Source organism: Haliotis asinina, chromosome 5 (assembly GCF_037392515.1).
Source record: "Haliotis asinina isolate JCU_RB_2024 chromosome 5, JCU_Hal_asi_v2, whole genome shotgun sequence".
Classification (NCBI taxonomy): domain Eukaryota; kingdom Metazoa; phylum Mollusca; class Gastropoda; order Lepetellida; family Haliotidae; genus Haliotis; species Haliotis asinina.
Genome location: NC_090284.1, coordinates 2,019,637 through 2,032,106, shown reverse-complemented (window position 1 = coordinate 2,032,106; position 12,470 = coordinate 2,019,637). Strand labels below are relative to the sequence as shown.

General features: G+C 41.9%; 14 non-coding genes across 14 annotated transcripts; all 14 read right to left on the bottom strand.

The window, feature by feature from the left end:
* Window positions 1–426: 426 nt before the first annotated feature.
* On the bottom strand, window positions 427–508 carry Trnas-cga (transfer RNA serine (anticodon CGA)). Its single transcript has one exon. It is a non-coding gene; the product is annotated as a tRNA-Ser (tRNA).
* A 512-nt stretch (window positions 509–1,020) lies between these two features.
* Window positions 1,021–1,102, bottom strand: Trnas-cga (transfer RNA serine (anticodon CGA)). Its single transcript has one exon. It is a non-coding gene; the product is annotated as a tRNA-Ser (tRNA).
* A 512-nt stretch (window positions 1,103–1,614) lies between these two features.
* Trnas-cga (transfer RNA serine (anticodon CGA)) lies at window positions 1,615–1,696 on the bottom strand. The gene has a single exon. It is a non-coding gene; the product is annotated as a tRNA-Ser (tRNA).
* Window positions 1,697–3,400: 1,704 nt separating this feature from the next.
* Trnas-cga (transfer RNA serine (anticodon CGA)) lies at window positions 3,401–3,482 on the bottom strand. The gene has a single exon. It is a non-coding gene; the product is annotated as a tRNA-Ser (tRNA).
* Window positions 3,483–4,592: 1,110 nt separating this feature from the next.
* Trnas-cga (transfer RNA serine (anticodon CGA)) lies at window positions 4,593–4,674 on the bottom strand. The gene has a single exon. It is a non-coding gene; the product is annotated as a tRNA-Ser (tRNA).
* Window positions 4,675–5,186: 512 nt separating this feature from the next.
* Window positions 5,187–5,268, bottom strand: Trnas-cga (transfer RNA serine (anticodon CGA)). The gene has a single exon. It is a non-coding gene; the product is annotated as a tRNA-Ser (tRNA).
* Window positions 5,269–5,619: 351 nt separating this feature from the next.
* On the bottom strand, window positions 5,620–5,701 carry Trnas-uga (transfer RNA serine (anticodon UGA)). The gene has a single exon. It is a non-coding gene; the product is annotated as a tRNA-Ser (tRNA).
* A 514-nt stretch (window positions 5,702–6,215) lies between these two features.
* Trnas-uga (transfer RNA serine (anticodon UGA)) lies at window positions 6,216–6,297 on the bottom strand. Its single transcript has one exon. It is a non-coding gene; the product is annotated as a tRNA-Ser (tRNA).
* Window positions 6,298–6,809: 512 nt separating this feature from the next.
* On the bottom strand, window positions 6,810–6,891 carry Trnas-uga (transfer RNA serine (anticodon UGA)). The gene has a single exon. It is a non-coding gene; the product is annotated as a tRNA-Ser (tRNA).
* A 79-nt stretch (window positions 6,892–6,970) lies between these two features.
* On the bottom strand, window positions 6,971–7,052 carry Trnas-cga (transfer RNA serine (anticodon CGA)). The gene has a single exon. It is a non-coding gene; the product is annotated as a tRNA-Ser (tRNA).
* Window positions 7,053–7,405: 353 nt separating this feature from the next.
* Trnas-uga (transfer RNA serine (anticodon UGA)) lies at window positions 7,406–7,487 on the bottom strand. The gene has a single exon. It is a non-coding gene; the product is annotated as a tRNA-Ser (tRNA).
* A 514-nt stretch (window positions 7,488–8,001) lies between these two features.
* On the bottom strand, window positions 8,002–8,083 carry Trnas-uga (transfer RNA serine (anticodon UGA)). The gene has a single exon. It is a non-coding gene; the product is annotated as a tRNA-Ser (tRNA).
* A 512-nt stretch (window positions 8,084–8,595) lies between these two features.
* Trnas-uga (transfer RNA serine (anticodon UGA)) lies at window positions 8,596–8,677 on the bottom strand. Its single transcript has one exon. It is a non-coding gene; the product is annotated as a tRNA-Ser (tRNA).
* Window positions 8,678–8,756: 79 nt separating this feature from the next.
* Trnas-cga (transfer RNA serine (anticodon CGA)) lies at window positions 8,757–8,838 on the bottom strand. The gene has a single exon. It is a non-coding gene; the product is annotated as a tRNA-Ser (tRNA).
* Between the last annotated feature and the right edge of the window lie 3,632 nt (window positions 8,839–12,470).

Here is a 12,470-nt window from a genome sequence, read left to right as displayed (position 1 = left end):
CACAATAACAAATTCTATCCTCGACACACTCGTCCATACACAGCACACAATGTTTAGGAAATAAAATAACAAACATTTCATCTGACTTTCTAAATTTTGTCTACGATTTCTTTCATTTTCTTTCTCCCACTCTACAGTTGAGCTGTCTACTTTCTACTCGGGCCAGTCTTTTGTCATATTTTGTGTCATCCAACAGTATTCACCAGTGGCCTTTCAAAGGAGATGCCAAAAGAAAGACGTTAATCACACAACATGCAAAAAGATACGCTGTGAACAGGATTCGAACCTGCGCGGGAATAACCCATTGGATTTCAAGTCCAACGCCTTAACCACTCGGCCATCACAGCTCTCCCATATCCCCTCACTAGTAAAGGAACTATCTTGTAGAAAGTCAGCTTTAGTTAAATAGCAAAACTAAAAGTAAGACGCTGTGAACAGGATTCGAACCTGCGCGGGAATATCCCATTGGATTTCGAGTCCAACGCCTTAACCACTCGGCCATCACAGCACTCACGGCAGTCAAGTCAAACAGACTCAAGCAACTTCTTGGGAGGGTTTCACCAGCTCAAAATGACACGTCAATACTATTCCAAATGCACAATAACAAATTCTATCCTCGACACACTCGTCCATACACAGCACACAATGTTTAGGAAATAAAATAACAAACATTTCATCTGACTTTCTAAATTTTGTCTACGATTTCTTTCATTTCCTTTCTCCCACTCTACAGTTCAGCTGTCTACTTTCTACTCGGGCGTCTTTTGTCATATTTTGTGTCATCCAACAGTATTCACCAGTGGCCTTTCAAACGAGATGCCAAAAGAAAGACGTTAATCACACAACATGCAAAAAGATACGCTGTGAACAGGATTCGAACCTGCGCGGGAATAACCCATTGGATTTCAAGTCCAACGCCTTAACCACTCGGCCATCACAGCTCTCCCATATCCCCTCACTAGTAAAGGAACTATCTTGTAGAAAGTCAGCTTTAGTTAAATAGCAAAACTAAAAGTAAGACGCTGTGAACAGGATTCGAACCTGCGCGGGAATATCCCATTGGATTTCGAGTCCAACGCCTTAACCACTCGGCCATCACAGCACTCACGGCAGTCAAGTCAAACAGACTCAAGCAACTTCTTGGGAGGGTTTCACCAGCTCAAAATGACACGTCAATACTATTCCAAATGCACAATAACAAATTCTATCCTCGACACACTCGTCCATACACAGCACACAATGTTTAGGAAATAAAATAACAAACATTTCATCTGACTTTCTAAATTTTGTCTACGATTTCTTTCATTTCCTTTCTCCCACTCTACAGTTCAGCTGTCTACTTTCTACTCGGGCGTCTTTTGTCATATTTTGTGTCATCCAACAGTATTCACCAGTGGCCTTTCAAAGGAGATGCCAAAAGAAAGACGTTAATCACACAACATGCAAAAAGATACGCTGTGAACAGGATTCGAACCTGCGCGGGAATAACCCATTGGATTTCAAGTCCAACGCCTTAACCACTCGGCCATCACAGCTCTCCCATATCCCCTCACTAGTAAAGGAACTATCTTGTAGAAAGTCAGCTTTAGTTAAATAGCAAAACTAAAAGTAAGACGCTGTGAACAGGATTCGAACCTGCGCGGGAATATCCCATTGGATTTCGAGTCCAACGCCTTAACCACTCGGCCATCACAGCACTCACGACAGTCAAGTCAAACAGAATCAAGCAACTTCTTGGGAGGGTTTCACCAGCTCAAAATGACACATCAATACTATTCCAAATGCACACTAACAAATTCTATCCTCGACACACTCGTCCATACACAGCACACAATGTTTAGGAAATAAAATAACAAACATTTCATCTGACTTTCTAAATTTTGTCTACGATTTCTTTCATTTTCTTTCTCCCACTCTACAGTTGAGCTGTCTACTTTCTACTCGGGCCAGTCTTTTGTCATATTTTGTGTCATCCAACAGTATTCACCAGTGGCCTTTCAAACGAGATGCCAAAAGAAAGACGTTAATCACACAACATGCAAAAAGATACGCTGTGAACAGGATTCGAACCTGCGCGGGAATAACCCATTGGATTTCAAGTCCAACGCCTTAACCACTCGGCCATCACAGCTCTCCCATATCCCCTCACTAGTAAAGGAACTATCTTGTAGAAAGTCAGCTTTAGTTAAATAGCAAAACTAAAAGTAAGACGCTGTGAACAGGATCCGATCCTGCGCGGGAATATCCCATTGGATTTCGAGTCCAACGCCTTAACCACTCGGCCATCACAGCACTCACGGCAGTCAAGTCAAACAGACTCAAGCAACTTCTTGGGAGGGTTTCACCAGCTCAAAATGACACGTCAATACTATTCCAAATGCACAATAACAAATTCTATCCTCGACACACTCGTCCATACACAGCACACAATGTTTAGGAAATAAAATAACAAACATTTCATCTGACTTTCTAAATTTTGTCTACGATTTCTTTCATTTCCTTTCTCCCACTCTACAGTTCAGCTGTCTACTTTCTACTCGGGCGTCTTTTGTCATATTTTGTGTCATCCAACAGTATTCACCAGTGGCCTTTCAAACGAGATGCCAAAAGAAAGACGTTAATCACACAACATGCAAAAAGATACGCTGTGAACAGGATTCGAACCTGCGCGGGAATAACCCATTGGATTTCAAGTCCAACGCCTTAACCACTCGGCCATCACAGCTCTAACATATACCCTCACTAGTAAAGGAACTATCTTGTAGAAAGTCAGCTTTAGTTAAATAGCAAAACTAAAAGTAAGACGCTGTGAACAGGATTCGATCCTGCGCGGGAATATCCCATTGGATTTCGAGTCCAACGCCTTAACCACTCGGCCATCACAGCACTCACGGCAGTCAAGTCAAACAGACTCAAGCAGCTTCTTGGGAGGGTTTCACCAGCTCAAAATGACACGTCAATACTATTCCAAATGCACAATAACAAATTCTATCCTCGACACACTCGTCCATACACAGCACACAATGTTTAGGAAATAAAATAACAAACATTTCATCTGACTTTCTAAATTTTGTCTACGATTTCTTTCATTTCCTTTCTCCCACTCTACAGTTCAGCTGTCTTTTTTCTACTCGGGCCAGTCTTTTGTCATATTTCGTGTCATCCAACAGTATTCACCAGTGGCCTTTCAAACGAGATGCCAAAAGAAAGACGTTAATCACACAACATGCAAAAATATACGCTGTGAACAGGATTCGAACCTGCGCGGGAATAACCCATTGGATTTCAAGTCCAACGCCTTAACCACTCGGCCATCACAGCTCTCCCATATCCCCTCACTAGTAAAGGAACTATCTTGTAGAAAGTCAGCTTTAGTTAAATAGCAAAACTAAAAGTAAGACGCTGTGAACAGGATTCGAACCTGCGCGGGAATATCCCATTGGATTTCGAGTCCAACGCCTTAACCACTCGGCCATCACAGCACTCACGACAGTCAAGTCAAACAGAATCAAGCAACTTCTTGGGAGGGTTTCACCAGCTCAAAATGACACATCAATACTATTCCAAATGCACAATAACAAATTCTATCCTCGACACACTCGTCCATACACAGCACACAATGTTTAGGAAATAAAATAACAAACATTTCATCTGACTTTCTAAATTTTGTCTACGATTTCTTTCATTTTCTTTCTCCCACTCTACAGTTGAGCTGTCTACTTTCTACTCGGGCCAGTCTTTTGTCATATTTTGTGTCATCCAACAGTATTCACCAGTGGCCTTTCAAACGAGATGCCAAAAGAAAGACGTTAATCACACAACATGCAAAAAGATACGCTGTGAACAGGATTCGAACCTGCGCGGGAATAACCCATTGGATTTCAAGTCCAACGCCTTAACCACTCGGCCATCACAGCTCTCCCATATCCCCTCACTAGTAAAGGAACTATCTTGTAGAAAGTCAGCTTTAGTTAAATAGCAAAACTAAAAGTAAGACGATGTGAACAGGATTCGAACCTGCGCGGGAATATCCCATTGGATTTCGAGTCCAACGCCTTAACCACTCGCCCATCACAGCACTCACGGCAGTCAAGTCAAACAGAATCAAGCAACTTCTTGGGAGGGTTTCACCAGCTCAAAATGACACATCAATACTATTCCAAATGCACAATAACAAATTCTATCCTCGACACACTCGTCCATACACAGCACACAATGTTTAGGAAATAAAATAACAAACATTTCATCTGACTTTCTAAATTTTGTCTACGATTTCTTTCATTTTCTTTCTCCCACTCTACAGTTGAGCTGTCTACTTTCTACTCGGGCCAGTCTTTTGTCATATTTTGTGTCATCCAACAGTATTCACCAGTGGCCTTTCAAACGAGATGCCAAAAGAAAGACGTTAATCACACAACATGCAAAAAGATACGCTGTGAACAGGATTCGAACCTGCGCGGGAATAACCCATTGGATTTCAAGTCCAACGCCTTAACCACTCGGCCATCACAGCTCTCCCATATCCCCTCACTAGTAAAGGAACTATCTTGTAGAAAGTCAGCTTTAGTTAAATAGCAAAACTAAAAGTAAGACGCTGTGAACAGGATTCGAACCTGCGCGGGAATATCCCATTGGATTTCGAGTCCAACGCCTTAACCACTCGGCCATCACAGCACTCACGGCAGTCAAGTCAAACAGACTCAAGCAACTTCTTGGGAGGGTTTCACCAGCTCAAAATGACACGTCAATACTATTCCAAATGCACAATAACAAATTCTATCCTCGACACACTCGTCCATACACAGCACACAATGTTTAGGAAATAAAATAACAAACATTTCATCTGACTTTCTAAATTTTGTCTACGATTTCTTTCATTTCCTTTCTCCCACTCTACAGTTCAGCTGTCTACTTTCTACTCGGGCGTCTTTTGTCATATTTTGTGTCATCCAACAGTATTCACCAGTGGCCTTTCAAACGAGATGCCAAAAGAAAGACGTTAATCACACAACATGCAAAAAGATACGCTGTGAACAGGATTCGAACCTGCGCGGGAATAACCCATTGGATTTCAAGTCCAACGCCTTAACCACTCGGCCATCACAGCTCTCCCATATCCCCTCACTAGTAAAGGAACTATCTTGTAGAAAGTCAGCTTTAGTTAAATAGCAAAACTAAAAGTAAGACGCTGTGAACAGGATTCGAACCTGCGCGGGAATATCCCATTGGATTTCGAGTCCAACGCCTTAACCACTCGGCCATCACAGCACTCACGGCAGTCAAGTCAAACAGACTCAAGCAACTTCTTGGGAGGGTTTCACCAGCTCAAAATGACACGTCAATACTATTCCAAATGCACAATAACAAATTCTATCCTCGACACACTCGTCCATACACAGCACACAATGTTTAGGAAATAAAATAACAAACATTTCATCTGACTTTCTAAATTTTGTCTACGATTTCTTTCATTTCCTTTCTCCCACTCTACAGTTCAGCTGTCTACTTTCTACTCGGGCGTCTTTTGTCATATTTTGTGTCATCCAACAGTATTCACCAGTGGCCTTTCAAACGAGATGCCAAAAGAAAGACGTTAATCACACAACATGCAAAAAGATACGCTGTGAACAGGATTCGAACCTGCGCGGGAATAACCCATTGGATTTCAAGTCCAACGCCTTAACCACTCGGCCATCACAGCTCTCCCATATCCCCTCACTAGTAAAGGAACTATCTTGTAGAAAGTCAGCTTTAGTTAAATAGCAAAACTAAAAGTAAGACGCTGTGAACAGGATTCGAACCTGCGCGGGAATATCCCATTGGATTTCGAGTCCAACGCCTTAACCACTCAGCCATCACAGCACTCACGACAGTCAAGTCAAACAGAATCAAGCAACTTCTTGGGAGGGTTTCACCAGCTCAAAATGACACATCAATACTATTCCAAATGCACAATAACAAATTCTATCCTCGACACACTCGTCCATACACAGCACACAATGTTTAGGAAATAAAATAACAAACATTTCATCTGACTTTCTAAATTTTGTCTACGATTTCTTTCATTTTCTTTCTCCCACTCTACAGTTGAGCTGTCTACTTTCTACTCGGGCCAGTCTTTTGTCATATTTTGTGTCATCCAACAGTATTCACCAGTGGCCTTTCAAACGAGATGCCAAAAGAAAGACGTTAATCACACAACATGCAAAAAGATACGCTGTGAACAGGATTCGAACCTGCGCGGGAATAACCCATTGGATTTCAAGTCCAACGCCTTAACCACTCGGCCATCACAGCTCTCCCATATCCCCTCACTAGTAAAGGAACTATCTTGTAGAAAGTCAGCTTTAGTTAAATAGCAAAACTAAACGTAAGACGCTGTGAACAGGATCCGATCCTGCGCGGGAATATCCCATTGGATTTCGAGTCCAACGCCTTAACCACTCGGCCATCACAGCACTCACGGCAGTCAAGTCAAACAGACTCAAGCAACTTCTTGGGAGGGTTTCACCAGCTCAAAATGACACGTCAATACTATTCCAAATGCACAATAACAAATTCTATCCTCGACACACTCGTCCATACACAGCACACAATGTTTAGGAAATAAAATAACAAACATTTCATCTGACTTTCTAAATTTTGTCTACGATTTCTTTCATTTCCTTTCTCCCACTCTACAGTTCAGCTGTCTACTTTCTACTCGGGCGTCTTTTGTCATATTTTGTGTCATCCAACAGTATTCACCAGTGGCCTTTCAAACGAGATGCCAAAAGAAAGACGTTAATCACACAACATGCAAAAAGATACGCTGTGAACAGGATTCGAACCTGCGCGGGAATAACCCATTGGATTTCAAGTCCAACGCCTTAACCACTCGGCCATCACAGCTCTAACATATACCCTCACTAGTAAAGGAACTATCTTGTAGAAAGTCAGCTTTAGTTAAATAGCAAAACTAAAAGTAAGACGCTGTGAACAGGATTCGAACCTGCGCGGGAATAACCCATTGGATTTCGAGTCCAACGCCTTAACCACTCGGCCATCACAGCACTCACGGCAGTCAAGTCAAACAGAATCAAGCAACTTCTTGGGAGGGTTTCACCAGCTCAAAATGACACGTCAATACTATTCCAAATGCACAATAACAAATTCTATCCTCGACACACTCGTCCATACACAGCACACAATGTTTAGGAAATAAAATAACAAACATTTCATCTGACTTTCTAAATTATGTCTACGATTTCTTTCATTTTCTTTCTCCCACTCTACAGTTGAGCTGTCTACTTTCTACTCGGGCCAGTCTTTTGTCATATTTTGTGTCATCCAACAGTATTCACCAGTGGCCTTTCAAACGAGATGCCAAAAGAAAGACGTTAATCACACAACATGCAAAAAGATACGCTGTGAACAGGATTCGAACCTGCGCGGGAATAACCCATTGGATTTCAAGTCCAACGCCTTAACCACTCGGCCATCACAGCTCTCCCATATCCCCTCACTAGTAAAGGAACTATCTTGTAGAAAGTCAGCTTTAGTTAAATAGCAAAACTAAAAGTAAGACGCTGTGAACAGAATTCGAACCTGCGCGGGAATATCCCATTGGATTTCGGGTCCAACGCCTTAACCACTCGGCCATCACAGCACTCACGGCAGTCAAGTCAAACAGACTCAAGCAACTTCTTGGGAGGGTTTCACCAGCTCAAAATGACACGTCAATACTATTCCAAATGCACAATAACAAATTCTATCCTCGACACACTCGTCCATACACAGCACACAATGTTTAGGAAATAAAATAACAAACATTTCATCTGACTTTCTAAATTTTGTCTACGATTTCTTTCATTTTCTTTCTCCCACTCTACAGTTCAGCTGTCTACTTTCTACTCGGGCCAGTCTTTTGTCATATTTTGTGTCATCCAACAGTATTCACCAGTGGCCTTTCAAACGAGATGCCAAAAGAAAGACGTTAATCACACAACATGCAAAAAGATACGCTGTGAACAGGATTCGAACCTGCGCGGGAATAACCCATTGGATTTCAAGTCCAACGCCTTAACCACTCGGCCATCACAGCTCTCCCATATCCCCTCACTAGTAAAGGAACTATCTTGTAGAAAGTCAGCTTTAGTTAAATAGCAAAACTAAAAGTAAGACGCTGTGAACAGGATCCGATCCTGCGCGGGAATATCCCATTGGATTTCGAGTCCAACGCCTTAACCACTCGGCCATCACAGCACTCACGGCAGTCAAGTCAAACAGACTCAAGCAACTTCTTGGGAGGGTTTCACCAGCTCAAAATGACACGTCAATACTATTCCAAATGCACAATAACAAATTCTATCCTCGACACACTCGTCCATACACAGCACACAATGTTTAGGAAATAAAATAACAAACATTTCATCTGACTTTCTAAATTTTGTCTACGATTTCTTTCATTTCCTTTCTCCCACTCTACAGTTCAGCTGTCTACTTTCTACTCAGGCGTCTTTTGTCATATTTTGTGTCATCCAACAGTATTCACCAGTGGCCTTTCAAACGAGATGCCAAAAGAAAGACGTTAATCACACAACATGCAAAAAGATACGCTGTGAACAGGATTCGAACCTGCGCGGGAATAACCCATTGGATTTCAAGTCCAACGCCTTAACCACTCGGCCATCACAGCTCTAACATATACCCTCACTAGTAAAGGAACTATCTTGTAGAAAGTCAGCTTTAGTTAAATAGCAAAACTAAAAGTAAGACGCTGTGAACAGGATTCGAACCTGCGCGGGAATAACCCATTGGATTTCGAGTCCAACGCCTTAACCACTCGGCCATCACAGCACTCACGGCAGTCAAGTCAAACAGAATCAAGCAACTTCTTGGGAGGGTTTCACCAGCTCAAAATGACACGTCAATACTATTCCAAATGCACAATAACAAATTCTATCCTCGACACACTCGTCCATACACAGCACACAATGTTTAGGAAATAAAATAACAAACATTTCATCTGACTTTCTAAATTATGTCTACGATTTCTTTCATTTTCTTTCTCCCACTCTACAGTTGAGCTGTCTACTTTCTACTCGGGCCAGTCTTTTGTCATATTTTGTGTCATCCAACAGTATTCACCAGTGGCCTTTCAAACGAGATGCCAAAAGAAAGACGTTAATCACACAACATGCAAAAAGATACGCTGTGAACAGGATTCGAACCTGCGCGGGAATAACCCATTGGATTTCAAGTCCAACGCCTTAACCACTCGGCCATCAGAGCTCTCCCATATCCCCTCACTAGTAAAGGAACTATCTTGTAGAAAGTCAGCTTTAGTTAAATAGCAAAACTAAAAGTAAGACGCTGTGAACAGAATTCGAACCTGCGCGGGAATATCCCATTGGATTTCGGGTCCAACGCCTTAACCACTCGGCCATCACAGCACTCACGGCAGTCAAGTCAAACAGACTCAAGCAACTTCTTGGGAGGGTTTCACCAGCTCAAAATGACACGTCAATACTATTCCAAATGCACAATAACAAATTCTATCCTCGACACACTCGTCCATACACAGCACACAATGTTTAGGAAATAAAATAACAAACATTTCATCTGACTTTCTAAATTTTGTCTACGATTTCTTTCATTTTCTTTCTCCCACTCTACAGTTGAGCTGTCTACTTTCTACTCGGGCCAGTCTTTTGTCATATTTTGTGTCATCCAACAGTATTCACCAGTGGCCTTTCAAACGAGATGCCAAAAGAAAGACGTTAATCACACAACATGCAAAAAGATACGCTGTGAACAGGATTCGAACCTGCGCGGAAATAACCCATTGGATTTCGAGTCCAACGCGTTAACCACTCGGCCATCAGAAGATGCTTTCAAACAGTGCTCAACAGCTCCAGATGTTTGTTTAGTTTGGTGTTTGATGCCCCAGTCAGCAATGTTGCAACTATACTTATATCTGAGCACCATTTCTGAACCTCGTCATAGAGTGTGAACAGCTGAACCCTTTTATCGCCTTTTACGAGAATGTGTGTTGATGGAGGCCAGTTGTGACACGCACCTTGACGGATCCACCTCGCAATAACACACGATCACAATTCAGAATGTATGAAAAGAAATGCTACACTCATCTTCACATGCAGATCGTTTGCCAATACCGCAATATGTACACACTATACTCCAATACTTACACACTATAACCCAAGACGTACACAATATACCACAAGACGTACACACTACACCCCAGTACGCACACGCTACAACCCAGTATGCACACACTATACTCCAATACTTACACACTATAACCCAAGACGTACACAATATACCACAAGACGTACACACTACACCCCAGTACGCACACGCTACAACCCAGTATGCACACACTATACCCGAATACATACACACTATACTCCAAGATGTACACAATATACCACAAGACCTACAGACTGCACCCGAGTATAAAACACGCTATACTCCAATACGTGCACACTATACCTTAATATGTACACACTATAAACCAATATGTGCACACTATACCCCAAAGTGTAAACACTGTCCCCAATACGTACACACTATACCCCAATACGTACATAATATATCCCAATACGTACACACTATACCCAATACGTACATAATATACCACAATACGTACACACTATACCGCAATATACACACACTATACCCAAATACGTACGCGCTATACCCCAAAATGTGCACAATATACCCCAAAACATACACACTATAAGCCAGTACGCACACACTTAACCCAATACGCACACACTATACCTCACGACGCACACACTATACCCCACGACGTACACACTATACCTCACGACGCACACACTATACCCCACGACGCACACACTATACCCAGACAGTTACATACTATACAACAATACGTACACACTGTGCCCCAATGCGCGCTCACTAAACGCCATTACGCACAGACTATACCCCAATACGCAAACATTATACCTCAATAAGGACACACTATACAAGAATACGTACACACTATACACCTAGTACGCCAATATGTACACACTATACCCCAGTATTTACTTCCTATACCTCAATACGCAGACACTGTACCCTAATATGTGCTCACTATATCCCTGTGTGTACACACTACATGTATACCCCACCCCATACGTACACACTATACCTTAATATGTAGACACAACATCCCAGTATGTACACACTGTACCCCAATACGCACACACTATACTCTAGTACGTACACGTTATACCCCAGTGCGTATGGTACGCAAACACTGTACCCCAGTATGTACATACTAAATGCGTATACATCCATTATATCTCAGTGTGTAGATTTTATACCTTGAACCAATGTGAGGCGTGATATCGTCAGTGTAGCCTCTAGGGCGTATGTAGATATGTTCACTCCACCAAGTAGCTGACTGAGGCTTTGTTTTTGTACAGGGAACTTTCTGATTTCCCTAACACACTGTAAACAAAGACAGGCAGCTACCGGCATGTCCCGGAGTCGAGGTGACGAGGCACTGAAATATCAACGTATCAAGTGAACTAATAACTTATGATCAAACCATCATGCGCTATGTTTGAGACTGCTCTTTCCCAGTAAGTATATTAAATAATGTGCAAAGTATACGCACGACTCCGACGACTACGACGGTGATAAAGCTGTCTTGCTGTATCTGTTGTTGACAGGTACAAAGCTCGAGTGGTTGCCACTTTGATACTGATGTTATCTGCCTGGTATTCATACCTGCATGGTTACATCACGCGGGTGAGTGTACCGGAGGCAGGTTATCGGAGACGCGTTTGACTCCAACCGGGCTCACAACCTTCCACTACGTCAAACCAGAGGAGCTGAATTTACTAGCAGGGAAATCGGAATACAATATATTACATAAAAAATGTTAACACTTTGACGCGATGCACATTTATAAACGTTGTTTGTATTAAGGCTGTCAACTTCTTCATCAAAATAAATTCCATTAGGAATTAGAAACGACATTGCGACTACAACATCTGCTGTGAATATTGTATGAGTGTCTACATCGAAGATGAAGTCCACATGCTATTTACCTGTCCAAAATATTCTGCACTCCGAACGATATATTTACCATGGTTAGCCTCTGTTGTGCTAAACAAATGTAACTTAATCAAACTTATTTGTTCATAAAATCCACACACGATCAAATTGCTATTATTATATTTGAAGCATCCTGTTCTTAATTGTTAGTTTTGTTTCTTCACATCAAATCAACATAGCAAAATAATATGTTGTGGTGTAATTGTACCCTATGTCACATGGCCTGCAGTATTCAATAAACCAGTCTGACTCTGAGTCTGAGTCTGAGTCTGAGTCTGAGTCTGAGACTCTCTATCGAGACTGTCACATGCATTACTCTGTAGAATAGGTAAATTACATTTAGATATTTTTGACACTAACAATACTTCAATAGGTGTCACTAGTAGTGTTTACAG